Genomic DNA, 13,418 nt, shown 5'->3' with positions numbered 1-13,418 from the left:
GTCATCATTTCTAACGTCCCGCCCTTTGTTCCCACTGATCTCCTCCTCCCTCACCTACACCAACTGGGGGAGGTAAGGTCGGGGATTAACCCATACCGCTCGGCCTCAGAGAGAACAGCCTGCGCCACGTCTTCTTCCGCCGCCAGCTTTTTGTCCAGCTGGCGCGGGAGGAGACGACGGAAGGTAATTTTAATGTAGTGCACGAGGGGACTGCCTACCGCGTCTTCTGGACGTCGGACGGCGTGCGGTGCCATGCCTGTAGGGAGGTGGGGCATGTTCGTAAGAACTGCCCCGCCGCCAAACCACCGAGGGCGGCCAAGACTGGCGCCGCCACCACCCCTCCCCCTAGTAGCATCCGCGTGCCGGGAGCTGTGGGTGCGCGGGCATCGTCGGGGGGCCTTTGTTTTCACGGCCTCCGGCGGGGGGGGAGGGAGAGCGTCCGATCGGAAGGAAGGCGCGGAAGAAGGCGAAACATCTGGAGGCGGGTCCCCTCGGTGCGCCAGACAATTTGTTTATCGCGCTCATCCCAACCCCGTCACCGGCGAGCGCGGGGTGCCTTGAGCCCGTGCCCAAGCACTCTACCAATACCGCAGAGGGGTTCGGGAGCGAGCAAGATAAGGAAAAGGGGGGAGTGGAGCGGGAGGCCTCGGCAGACATGGAGGTCTCCCTGCCTCCGCTCCGCCCCAGGAACAAAAGGAGGCACCGCTCCAATGAGGCGGAGGGGGAACAACATCCCTCCGCGGAGGAGTCGGTGCCCGCCGCGTGTCCCGCGTCCCCCACCGGCGCCCCCAAATTGCGCCGTAGGCGGGAGGAATCTGTCCCCGGGGAGGGTGAGGCAGTCGAGGCTGCCCAGCCTCTGCCTCCCGGGGATGGCGTGAAAGATCTGCCTGTCGTGGGGGACGTGGGGCCAGCGGAGGAATGCGTAGCCGCCGGGTCGAGCGTCCCGGGGACTGAGGCGGGCGGGGCCGAAAAGGCCGAACCTGAGCCCGCCCAGCTATTAACTAACTTCCCCCGGGAGTCGCTCGGCCCGGAAGAAACTGAAAATATGATTAATTTTAACGATACTCTACACGCTGGGCCGGGGGGTGGCGGCGGGGAAGGGGAAGAACAACAACCCTCGCCCCCTACTTTGGAGCTGAGGGACTTGGTGGACCTGGAGAATTTCCTAGACCAGGTCTCTCCGTGTTCCCCGGCTCCTGGGGTGGGGGAGGACCCCCTTCCGCTGTCGCTTCCCGACCCAGCACCACTTTTAAAAGAGCCCAGTGGGGACTTCTCTGCCGACGATCCTGGGGGTGGGATCGGGGCAGAGCCAGGGCCAGAAGGAGCGGCCAGGCCGTTTGCCGTACCTCGTGCGGTCGACGGGCCGGCAGCTGGCGGCGACATCCCGGGGGAGGACGGGGACTCAGTGGGGGACGCGGGAGAAGATCTAGAGGAAGGCCGCGCTGAAGGACCTGCAGCTCGTCGGGTCCCGAGGCGCGTTCGTGAGGTCGCGGATCCGGTTCCTGCGGGATCTGGACCGCGGCTCCCCCTTCTTCTACTCGCTGGAAAAAAGACAGAGTGTCCGTAAGCAGCTCTTGACGCTGCTGGCCGCCGACGGCTCTCTCGTCTCGGATCCGGAGGGCGTCAACAACAGGGCCCGTGAATATTACGGGGCTCTGATCTCTCCGGATCCGTCCAGCGAGGAAGCGCGTAGAGTTTTGTGGGTGGACCTGCCGAAGGTCGGCCCGGAGGGCGCCGATAATCTGGAAGCTCCGCTAAGCCTGGTGGAGCTGACCGGCGCCCTCGCCCGGCTCTCGAGGGGAAAAGCCCCGGGGCTGGACGGGCTGACCGTGGAGTTCCACAGGGCGTTCTGGGACGTCCTGGGGGGCGACTACGCGCGGGTCCTGGGGGAAAGTCTGGCGACCGGGGAGATGCCCCTCTCTTGGCGCAGGGCAGTCATCGACCTGCTGCCTAAGAAGGGCGATCTCCGCCTCCTTAAGAACTGGCGCCCGGTCTCCCTCCTCAGCACGGACTACAAAATCTTCGCCAGGGTGATGTCTGCTCGCCTTGGCGCCGTGCTGGACCACATGATCCACCCCGACCAGTCCTACACGGTCCCAGGCCGGACAATCCACGATAACATCCATCTGGTCCGGGACCTCATCCATTATTCCCAGGAGGCTGGTCTGTCGGTCGCCTTCCTATCCCTCGATCAAGAGAAGGCGTTCGACAGGGTGGATCACGACTATCTGCTCGGAACTCTGCGCGCTTTCGGGTTCGGGACGCATTTCGTCGCCGGGATCTGACTTTTCTACGCTGCCGCGGAGTGTCTGATTAAGGTTAACGGGTCCTTGACGGCGCCCCTTCGCTTTGGGAGAGGGGTGCGCCAGGGATGCCCCATGTCCGGCCAGTTATATGCCGTCTGCGTGGAGCCTTTCCTGCGCCTCCTGCGGACGAGGTTGATGGGAATGGCTCTGCAAGGGCCGGGCATGGAGGTCGTCCTCTCGGCTTACGCCGATGACGTGCTCCTCGCGGTAGAGGATCCCGCTGACCTGCGGAGGATGCGTGAGTGCCAGATGTACTCGGCCGCGTCCTCCGCCAGGATCAACTGGGAAAAATGTTTCGGACTCCTGGTGGGTCAGTGGTGGGTGGACTCCCTGCCGGAGGAGCTCAGGCCTTTTGCCTGGAGCACGACCCATCTCCTCTATCTGGGAGTCTTCCTTAGCCCCGACGAGGAAGCCTGGCCGGCGAACTGGCAGGAGCTGGAGGCCAAGGTCGCCGCTCGCCTAGGGCGTTGGACAGGACTGCTCCGAGTGCTGTCCTACAGGGGTCGAGCGCCAGTCATAAACCAGCTGGTGGCCGCAATGTTGTGGTACCGGCTGGTCACTTTGACCCCTCCCCCTGCGTTTGTCGCCAAGATACAGAAGAAGCTGGTGGACTTCTTCTGGAACAACAGGAAGCACTGGGTCTCTGCCGCTGTCTTGAGTCTCCCGCTTAGGGAGGGCGGTCTGTCGTTGGTGTGCGTCAGTGCCCAGCTCGCGACTTTCCGTCTTCAGACCCTGCAGAGATACCTTTACGTTGAGCCCCCTCCTAGGTGGCGTGCTCTGGCGATGTATTTCTTCCGCCAGCAGCACGGCCTCAACTACAACACGCAGCTCCTGTTTGTGAGTGTGGGGGGCGTCAGGACCGCCCTCCGGGAGCTGCCTGTCTTTTACAAGGAACTCATCAGGGTCTGGAACAAAGTCTCCACCAAGTGCAGCTTTCCACCGGCTGGAGTGGCGGCCGTCCTGCAGGAGCCGCTGCTCGGGAATCCACGACCGAGGTTTTGGGTGGCGGTCGGACGAGAGGGCTGTGGCTGGTGAGGTGACCAGGGTCAGGGACCTGCTCGATGGCGGAGGAGCAGGCTGGATGGCGCCAGACACGCTGGCGCGGCGCCTAAATTCTGCCAACGTCTGCCGCGCGGCCGATGCCATCGAGTCGCTAAAAAGAGCTCTGGGCCCCGACTCCGTTAGGTGCATCGAGGAGGCTCAAGCACGTGGGGAGATCCCGTCCGAACTGACTCCCGTCCGGACGGAATTCCTCATCGGCGCCAAACCCCGGAACCTCCCTCGGGGGCCGGCGCCTCACAACTTGAGCCGCCTCGGGGAAATCCCTTCCGTACCTTTCAGTTCCGCGCGGAGGGGTTTCCTGTACGGGCTGCTCCTGCACACACTCAACTTTGCCATCCTCGCCTGCCATCCGGACACGCCATGGCGTACCATCTTGCCGTCCGGAGGAGGCGGGGGTCGCCGATGGAGGGCACTCTACGCGGGGGTCCTCCCACTATTTATCGGGGACTTGGCCTGGAGGGTGGTGCACGGAGCAGTCCCGTGCAATAAATTTTTAAGACGGTTCACGGGCTCCCAGGCCGCCTGCAATTTCTGCGGTCTGGAGGAGTCCGTGTTCCATGTTTTTATTGAGTGCACGAGGTTGCAGCCCCTGTTTTGTTATTTAAAGGGGCTGCTCCTGAAATTCTGGCTGCACTTCAGTCCCACGCTCCTGTGCGGAGGGGAGCGGGTAGGTCCGAGGGCCTCCTCGTAGGACTGCTCCTGGGCACGGCCAAGGGTGCCATCAGCCGGTCCAGGCAGCGGGCGGTCGAGGGGGTCGTTCAACCTGACTGCCTGCCTCTCTTCCACGCGTACATCCGCGCCAGGGTGTCCTTGGAGATGGAGCACGCGGTGTCCACCGGTACGCTCGCGGCCTTCCGCGAGAGGTGGGCACCGGAGGGACTGGAGTGCATCATCACGCCCGGCAACCAAATTTGAATTTGATTTTATGTTTTAAAGTTTAATTTGTTTTTAATTGCCAGTGTTTTTTAGTGTCCCCCTCCCCTTTTATAGGGGGTACTTAGAGAAAAAAATAATATGATTTTAGTGCCCAAAAAAAAACTTTAAAAAAAACACAAAAAAAAATCCAAAAAATGGGCGTTGTAAATGTTTGGTGCGTCCCCCAGATCGGGGGGCCACGATTTAATGTTTTTGTTTTCCCCAAAAAGAGTTTCATGGAGAAGGACCCCCCAGGTCCCTCTGCACCGCAGCATGTTGTAATTTCTCCCCATTCAAATAATATAACCTTTGTTAATTCCTGGATTCTTTTACCTCAATCTGGTTCAGTAAAATTACTGAGTCGAATACCTCTTGTGCTTTGAACAAAGCAGTCTTTATTACCGGCCAGTAAGACCTATCAGACAGAAGATATACTCTCTGGATAGAGCGTACACACTCCCTACGGATAGGTGAAGTTACATCGTAAAGCGTCAACAGTTATACAGTTTTGAAATCAGATAACAAAATACAAATGGATTGACAGTCTAACTCAGCCACTCATTAGTCAATCTATATGAGATGTTTTTTATGAAAGCACAAGCATTGCCTCTAAATGTTTCAATCTAGTGGTGTGACTATTAACTGAGACCTTGCAATTCTGCAGATTTCTTTCATGTTACAATTAGATGTTATTGGCAGGATTTAGTGACTTGAAACCTTGAGAAAGACAGTTAGCTATGCTGATGTTGCACTATTTGCAATCTGACATTCTCCCAGCTATTCTTCCATGGCTTATACATTTTCATATATCCCGTTTACTTTACTGTCCTTAATTCCATATATTCCGTTCAGATATCCACATCCCTCCTTTTATCATTCTATGATAACATTTAGAATCATTCTAGGAGTATTGCATTCATCCGTTCGCACTCCCTTTCCAGAATCATATTATTGTTGAGTAGTTCTCTAGTTTGTTGGATCATAACCCGGGAACCCTTGACCACAAGAGGGTCTGTTAACCTTGTCATTACTTTACAGCAGAGGTTAAGGCAACCAACAATCAAACAGCAGGTAATTATTATGATGAGAACAATTGCGCCATGTATTAGATAGGATCTCCAAGATCCACCCAGAAACCAATCAAACCTGCTAAGTTCTTTTGCTGGTTTGGATAACTTCTTCACCTCCCTCCTTATGTGATCGGCAAGGTGGGTTATGTTTTCTGAACTATCAGGAATGTAAGTGCAACATTCAGATCCTATCAGGGCACACGTTCCCCCTTTCTCAACTAACAGGTAATCGAGGGCCATTCGGTTTTGTAATGCTACGGTCCTTATCGCTACCATTTCAGCTGTGATGCCCTCCAGAGCCTCAGCAGTGCGGTTAGCTACCTGTTCCAATATCGTTTCTTTGAATCCATCTAACAGTCTCAGTTAGGGTCAGTGGAACGGTGCGCAAAGGAATTCCCCCTTTGGAATGTATAGGGATATGTGAACACACCCAGCATCTAGTGAAGTGCCCTTTTTCCGCATAAACGTAAGATATATACAAAAAGGTGTTTACATGGAGCTCTCGCCTTTGTCTTCCTTCCCGTGCGCCAAAACTGTCATATATCAACACTATTATGCAGACAGTGGCATACAGACACAGTCTCATCTTATGGCTCAGGATTCAGATAAATAGTCCAATTATTTTGCTGATTAAAAGAGTTCAGTTTTCCCGTCTCTCTTCTCAGGTCACCGTCGGTGTAGCTGGCTGTCTATCACTACGGGTAAAAGTTCAAACTGGTCCACGTTCCAATTTAGGATGCCAACGGCCTTGTTCAGCTATGGAGAAGAGGAAGTCTGGAACAGAAACAGGAGTTAGAATAACCAGTAAAATAGGTTTGTTAGAGGGTGTGGCTTGCAGTAATGCAGGTGAACCCAGGCACTTTTCCCCTCAACCTTGGCTGCAGTGGGGGGTAGTGAGTGACACCTAAAAAGGCCCCTCCCATTGTGGCTCTAATCCCTTCCGAATCCATACTTCCCTGGTGCCACGAGGGACAATTCGGGTAAAACTGGGAGGTCGAGGTGAGCATCTTGAACCTGGTTGTGAACTAGTCGCAGAGCCTGAGTCAGAGAAAGAACATAGGTGGTCATCAGTCTAGCTGAGATCTCATATCTAGGAACAATTTCCCTCATTAACACCTTAACAACAGTCTGAGTCTTATTGTCCAGGTTAGGGTAGGCTTCAATCCATCTGCCAAACACATCTACTATTACTACCACATATTTGTAACACTGAACTTTTTGCAACTCAATGTAGTCCAACTGAAATGTCTCAAAGGGACCTTCGGGTAGGGGCGTTTTACCTCAATCACAGGGGACTCCCTTCCCTGGATTATGTTGCTGGCCAACCAGGCAACGACTATTGGTTTCTGGGTGAGCGCCTGGAGTCTAGGGTGCCCCCAAGTAGCCAAAAGCGTATCACTTGTTGCCCTTGCTCCACAATGAGTAGCAAAATGCAGACATTCTATAACCCATGAGGCCAACTCGTCAGACATGCAAGTCTGTTCCGCGGGAGTGGTCCAGAGTTTAGAAACATTGTCATAAGTACATGCATAATATTTCCACAGCAGTTTATCTTTTTCAGGAGCGTCCTCCTGTGCTTTTATAACATCTTGGATGGTTGGCATTGGTTTTTCCGAGGCTAACTTATCCTTCGCAGGATTTTTAGTCTGACTCATAATTTTGGGCACTACCATCTGTTGGTCACGAGAGGCCTGTTTGGCCTCTTGGTCAGGACAACGATTCCCTACATCAACCAAAGAATTTCCGGTAGTATGGGCGGTACATTTGACAATGGCAATGCGTTTGGGGAACATGAGTGCTTGCAACAAATCAGATACTAACTGTTTATGAGATATCTCATTCCCTTGCGAGGTTAGGAATCCCCTATTTTTCCATAATTGTCCGAAATCATGGACCACCCCAAAGACATACCTAGAGTCGGTATAGATATTGACTTTGAGATCTTTGGCCAAGATACAGGCTCGGGTGAGGGCGAATAGTTCAGCTTGTTGAGCAGAATAGGCGGTTTCAAAAGCGGCAGATTCCAAGACCTGATTCTCCTGGTTTACTATGGCGTATCCTGAGATTCGTGTATCTTCTGGATTAATAGAAGTACTTCGGTCAACATACATAAACAATCATGACTGGGTTCTTCCTCATCTTGGGTTGGCTCAGTAAGAATACAGTCTGGATCTTCCATTGGTACATCAACTAAATCTTCCCTGACTGATGTGGCCTCTTAAATTAAAGATAAGCAATCATGACTGGGTTCTTACTCATCTTGGGGTGGCTCAGTAAGAATACAGGCCGGATTAATTGCAGTACAGTGCCGAAAGGTCAGTTTAGGATTGCCTGTGATTTGAGTGGGTTCTGTCGGATAGAGGGCCAGTCCACATTGCCCTGCACTGGGATCTCAATCGGATCAATGGGAGTATAACCCACTTGGGAGGGGTTCTCTGCCCACACATGAGGATCCACATAGTCAGGTATGTCCGAGCCAGTATGATGCTGTAGAGTCGTTAAGACCTTCTCGGGGTCCCCATGAAATTGGACTGTTCGGCCATGTTTTACGATTTGCACATCCCGGCTGGTAGGGTCAGCCTCATCTATGGCCTTGCGTACCATAACTCCCAAATCTTTAGCATGGTGAGGGGCTAATACTTCACGAGCAATATGCGGTGCCATTGTTAGGGGCTGTTTCCACAGATTCTTATCCACTTCCACAAAATCTGCCTCTCTTTCCAGTCCAGTCACTCTAGCCCTTAATAGAATTCCCTTCACTTCCCCTTCGTGATCCTGATAAAAGTTCTGCAGGTCCTGATTCTTTCCACTGGGATCGTATGCTAGGGTCACGTGATAGGGTGCCTGCGGCAGGTCCAGAGACCACCACTGAGGGGTTCTAGTGGTATAATACTGCCGCTTAAGGGTTTCCTGTTTTACAATAATCCCATCATCTCCACACTCCAAATGCAACTGGAATTTGCAGAGGAGGTCTCTAGCCATCAAGTTACAGTCCAGATTGGTAGTGATGACAAATCGATGTTCTATCAATTCTTCTTGGTAACCCACTTTAACTAATTCTGACACCGGGAATGTCGAGATTTGTCCCAGGAATCCCGAAAGTTCCTGTGTTTCAGTAGAGGCAGGGAGTTTAAGCTTTGATTGTACAGAAGACATGAAGGCTCCCGTATCTATCAAAAAGGGTTGCCATTCATTCAGAATTTTTAACGATATCATTGGTTCGTCGTCCGGGGAGGATCCCTGTACAATCAAGCTGTGTAGTCAATTGGGGGACAAGTGACCAAAGGGGTTGTTCTGGGAGAAGTTAGTGTAAAATCCTCCTCTCCCCCCTTGCCCCCCTCCTTTCCCTCCTCTTCCTCTTCCACGCTGATGGTAGGGGCAATTTTTAATCCAATGTCCTTCCTGCCCACAATTAAAACATCCATCTCTCCTTTCCCAGCCCCGACCTTTTCCCATACCAGGCCGGGGACAGTAGGGTGGTCCGTAATTAGCAGGGCCCGGGCCATTTGGGTGTTCGATATAACCGTATCCCTGCTTATTCACCCAACCAGGCACGCAATACTGCGGTTCCATCTGGTATCCCCTTGGATCGGGTTTTGGTCCTTCCATCTGAGGCGGCTCTTCCCTTCTAGTCACGTATTCAGTCTTGACTCGGGTTGGGGGCGCACCTCCCCCCTTCCCTTTCTTTTCCTGCCAATAATATCTAACTGCCCTTTCCATTTGTCTGGATAGCGTGAGCAATCAAATAGTTGTTTGAAGATCACAGACATCTATAGAGGGGTGGTCTGCAGCTTGTTGTGCATCAGGGTTTGGCATTGGTCTGACAGGGAATTGGTGTCGGGACTTTGGGATCTTGGAAATCACTTCTAGGCTGGAGGATGTTTCAGAGCTGTCTGACTGCTTGACAGTTCTGCGTCTCGATCGGCGGGGGTGTTTGCTATGTTTTTCACAACTTGGACTGGTAGATTGACTAGAAGATTTACGGGACTGTCTGTGATGTCGAGATATGAGATCTGGTTCTTTCGGCTATATTGCTTGTGAACTGGGGATCCGAATCGCTATCAGAGGATGAGGAGTCAGTTTGGGTTAGTTGCTTTGGTGATATGTGGTTGTTCCTAACTCCTCTCGCCGAAGTGTAAGGTGGAGGGTGTTGGGAAGAGGACTGGAGCAAGAGGCCAGGGGGTGCGGGAGGCGCCGTTGGGCGCTGAGTCAGTGGCCACTCATCAATTTCATCATCAGCCTCGGTTAACACAATGCCAGCCATTTTAACTCGTAGTTGATCAATACCTTTCTCAGAGGTCCCAGAGGATCTCTTAGTAAGTTTCTCGTGCACACATTCTTTTTTTAAAGACGTCTACAGTTTTAACATGTGTTCCCTCTGTCAATGCAAGTCCGAATTTAATAGCATTTGTTTGCCAACTTGACAGAAGTGATGCATCTTTTAATTTCTGACAATAATGTCGCCAGGTTGCAATTAAATTTTTAGCCCCTTCTCCTCGTCCCCTTCTCCAAATTAATCCCTGTGCTTTTTTTTTTGCTACCTCTACGCTTCTAGTGCCACCTAGAGGCCACTGGTCATCCCCTAATAATTTATTCAGGGCTCCTGATAACTTTCTAAAGTCTTCAGCTCTTTCAGGGAATTCCTCACATAGCTTTTGTAGCGGACTATCCGCATCCGTGGTTTTATCTAACTGATTACCCATTTTCACGCTGCTCCTCGTATTACTGTGTCGCTACGCGTTCGTGTCGTCGTGCAATTTAAACAAACTTAAAAATAGACACAGACTTTACAGAAACTAACACTGACTTTAACTAACTCCAAATAACCAAACTTTACTAATGCTAACACTGACCCGCGTCGCCGCGCGATTTAGGATACTAAACTACCACGTCGCCTCGCAGTTCACGTCGCCGCGCAATCCGCGTCGACCCGTGGCTCGCGTCGCCGCGCGAGTTAAGATACTTAAAACTTTAAAAGATAAACAAGGACTTCTAACACTTACCCGCGTCGCCGCGCGATTTCAATACTTAAAACTTTACTTAAAACTCTAAACACTTAAGACTTACAAAGACTTACTGACATTAGCACTGACTTTCGCGATTCGCGTTGCTGCGCCTCTACGTCACTACGCGTTGGCGTCACTGCGCGTTTACGTACTGCGCGTCTACGTCACTGCGCGTTCGCTTTCCTGCGCGTTCGTTTCGGCCCTTCTCCTCTCGGCCGGACGCTCGCGCCGCTGCGCGTCTCGCGTTGTTTGTGCGTCTGCGCCGCTGCGCGTTCGCGTCGGCCCTACCTTCCGAGTTGCTGCGGGGGTTTTTTTTTTAATTCAATCAGAGCCTAGACGGGCCAAGTGATATACAAGGTCGACGTCGTACCTGAGTTGAACACCTATCTTCTATTTAAATCCCCATTTTATTCCCTGTGAGCCTAATTTTCTAATTTTCTAAAGTCTTATGAGCCTCAATTAATTTCTTTCAGTCTCCAAATTTCCCTATCCTTTCGCGTTACTGCGCAGTTTAAATTCAATCAGTCAATGAAAGCCCTAATTTAATGGAGTTTTTCTGCCAACTGGACAGGAGTGATTTTTTTTTTACTGCAGTGGAATTTTTCTCATAATTTAAAATCTCAGAACATTTAGTACGTTATTTTTTTTCATAACTAGAGAGAAGTCTGGCACGTAGGCTGTGGACTGCTTTTCGTTATCTCAATTGTTCCAGCCTCAAGGTCGTGTTATTTAATATAATTTTTTTTTGGAATCCTTTTGAATCCATCTCATTTGCTTTGCTGTGCCTTCTCTGAATGTTTTCTTTCAACAAGTTTTTCTTTTTTTTTAACCACCGGGACCATGTAATTTTTTTCTTTTAACAAACCTATCCTTTGTGCATTTCCTGGCTCCGTAACTTATCATCCGAATATACGTAATTCAATAAGGTTCACACTCTTAAAATTCCCACATACAGGACAACACTACGAAGGGTTAAAACAAACTTTCATTCTGTTTGAGATAAAACAAACCACAACTCCCCGGCTTTTTTTTTACAGTAAAAATCACAGAAGCATTTCTCATTTAAACAGACATTCACAAGAGTCTCTTTTCTTTCCTATTAATTTTTGGATCCATGATTGATCATCTATCCCTATCTAGCTCTAACTATAACCTATCTTTCCAAGTCGCCGCTTGGTTTGCGTCATCGCGCAATTTCCCTATCTCTCTATCCCTATTCTAAGTTTGAAGGGTATTCACCAGATTGTCCTGGATCTCGTTCAGACACTACCTGAGAACCAGCGAGTGGCCACACTTTCCTCAGACTTTTGAAACCGGGGGAAACTGGAGCAGTATTGAAATCATACTCACTCCAGTGGCCACTTTCCCCTCGTCTCGTCCAAGGCTAGTCTGGCTCTTAATTCGCAAGTTTTCGTCAGTCGTCCGTTGAGATCCCACTTCTGACACCAAATGTTAATTCCTGGATTCTTTTACCTCAATCTGGTTCAGTAAAATTACTGAGTCGAATACCTCTTGTGCTTTGAACAAAGCAGTCTTTATTACCGGCCAGTAAGACCTATCAGACAGAAGATATACTCTCTGGATAGAGCGTACACACTCCCTACGGATAGGTGAAGTTACATCGTAAAGCGTCAACAGTTATACAGTTTTGAAATCAGATAACAAAATACAAATGGATTGACAGTCTAACTCAGCCACTCATTAGTCAATCTATATGAGATGTTTTTTATGAAAGCTCAAGCATTGCCTCTAAATGTTTCAATCTAGTGGTGTGACTATTAACTGAGACCTTGCAATTCTGCAGATTTCTTTCATGTTACAATTAGATGTTATTGGCAGGATTTAGTGACTTGAAACCTTGAGAAAGACTGTTAGCTATGCTGATGTTGCACTATTTGCAATCTGACATTCTCCCAGCTATTCTTCCATGGCTTATACATTTTCATATATCCCGTTTACTTTACTGTCCTTAATTCCATATATTCCGTTCAGATATCCACACCTTTTACTGTGTTTTTTCCCCAAGGTGGATGACCTCACACTTTCTGACATTGTATTCCATCTGCTAAACCTTAGCCCATTCGCTTAACCTATCGAAATCTCTTTGTAACCTCTCTGTGTCCTCTACACAACCCGCTTTCCCACTAATATTTTATCATCTGCAAATTTTGTTACGCTACACTTTTTGCAGCTGACCGAAGATTTGGAAATGTATAAACTGTGAAGAAAGGTTGTCGCAGCCATTGGGAGGACAGAGACAGACTGGTGGAATGGGCAGATGAGATTTAACGCAGATAACTGCTGCATTTTGGAAGGAAGAATGATGAGAGGCAACATAAACAGAATGGTACCATTTTATAGGATGTGTTACAACAAAGACACCTAGGGAATCACATACACAAATCTTTTAAGGTGACAGGACAAGTGAATGAAACTGTCAAAAAACATATGGGATCCTGTGCTTAGTAACTTTATTTATAGAGTAACAAAACAAGGCACTTATTCTGAATCTTTATAAATCTCGGATTCGGCCTCAGCTGCAGTATTATTTCTACACTTTTGGAAGGATGACCAGAATTGGAGAGGGTGCAAAAGAGATTCACCAGAATGGTACTATGGAGGAAAGATTTCAGTTCCGTCGAGAGACTAGATAAGCTGGGATTGTTCTCCTTAGAGCAGAGAAGGTTAAGGGGATATTTGATTGAGGTGTTCAAAATCATGAAGGCTTTTGATAGAGTAACTAAGGAAAAGCTGTTTCCACTGGCAAAAGACAAAGGGTTAACATAATTGGGAAACAATCGGAGGGGAGATTTATTTGTTTTACAATGGGTTGTGATGATATGGAACGCACTTACCGAAAGGGGGCAGCGATTCAACTATCTCTGTAATCTCCTCCAGCTCCACAACCCCCCGAGATGTCTGCACTTCTCTAATTCTGCCCTCCTGACCATCCCTCATTATAATCGCTCCACAATCGGTGGCTGTGCCTTCAGCTGCCTGGGCCCCAAGCTCTGGAACTCCCTCCCTAAACCTCTCGCCTCTCCACCTCACTTTCCTCC

The 13,418-nt window shown here is 50.1% G+C and overlaps 1 long non-coding RNA gene across 1 annotated transcript; it reads right to left on the bottom strand.

Moving 5' to 3' along the window:
• Positions 1-4,655: 4,655 nt before the first annotated feature.
• On the bottom strand, positions 4,656-10,479 carry LOC139230336 (uncharacterized). The gene is made up of 2 exons (XR_011587903.1): positions 10,431-10,479; positions 4,656-6,127 (listed from the first exon to the last, which is right to left on the bottom strand). It is a non-coding gene; the product is annotated as an uncharacterized lncRNA (long non-coding RNA).
• Between the last annotated feature and the right edge of the window lie 2,939 nt (positions 10,480-13,418).

This window comes from Pristiophorus japonicus, chromosome 19, assembly GCF_044704955.1.
Source record: "Pristiophorus japonicus isolate sPriJap1 chromosome 19, sPriJap1.hap1, whole genome shotgun sequence".
NCBI lineage: Eukaryota > Metazoa > Chordata > Chondrichthyes > Pristiophoridae > Pristiophorus > Pristiophorus japonicus.
Note: the sequence above shows the minus strand (reverse complement) of the source record. Positions and strands in the feature narration are given on the sequence as shown.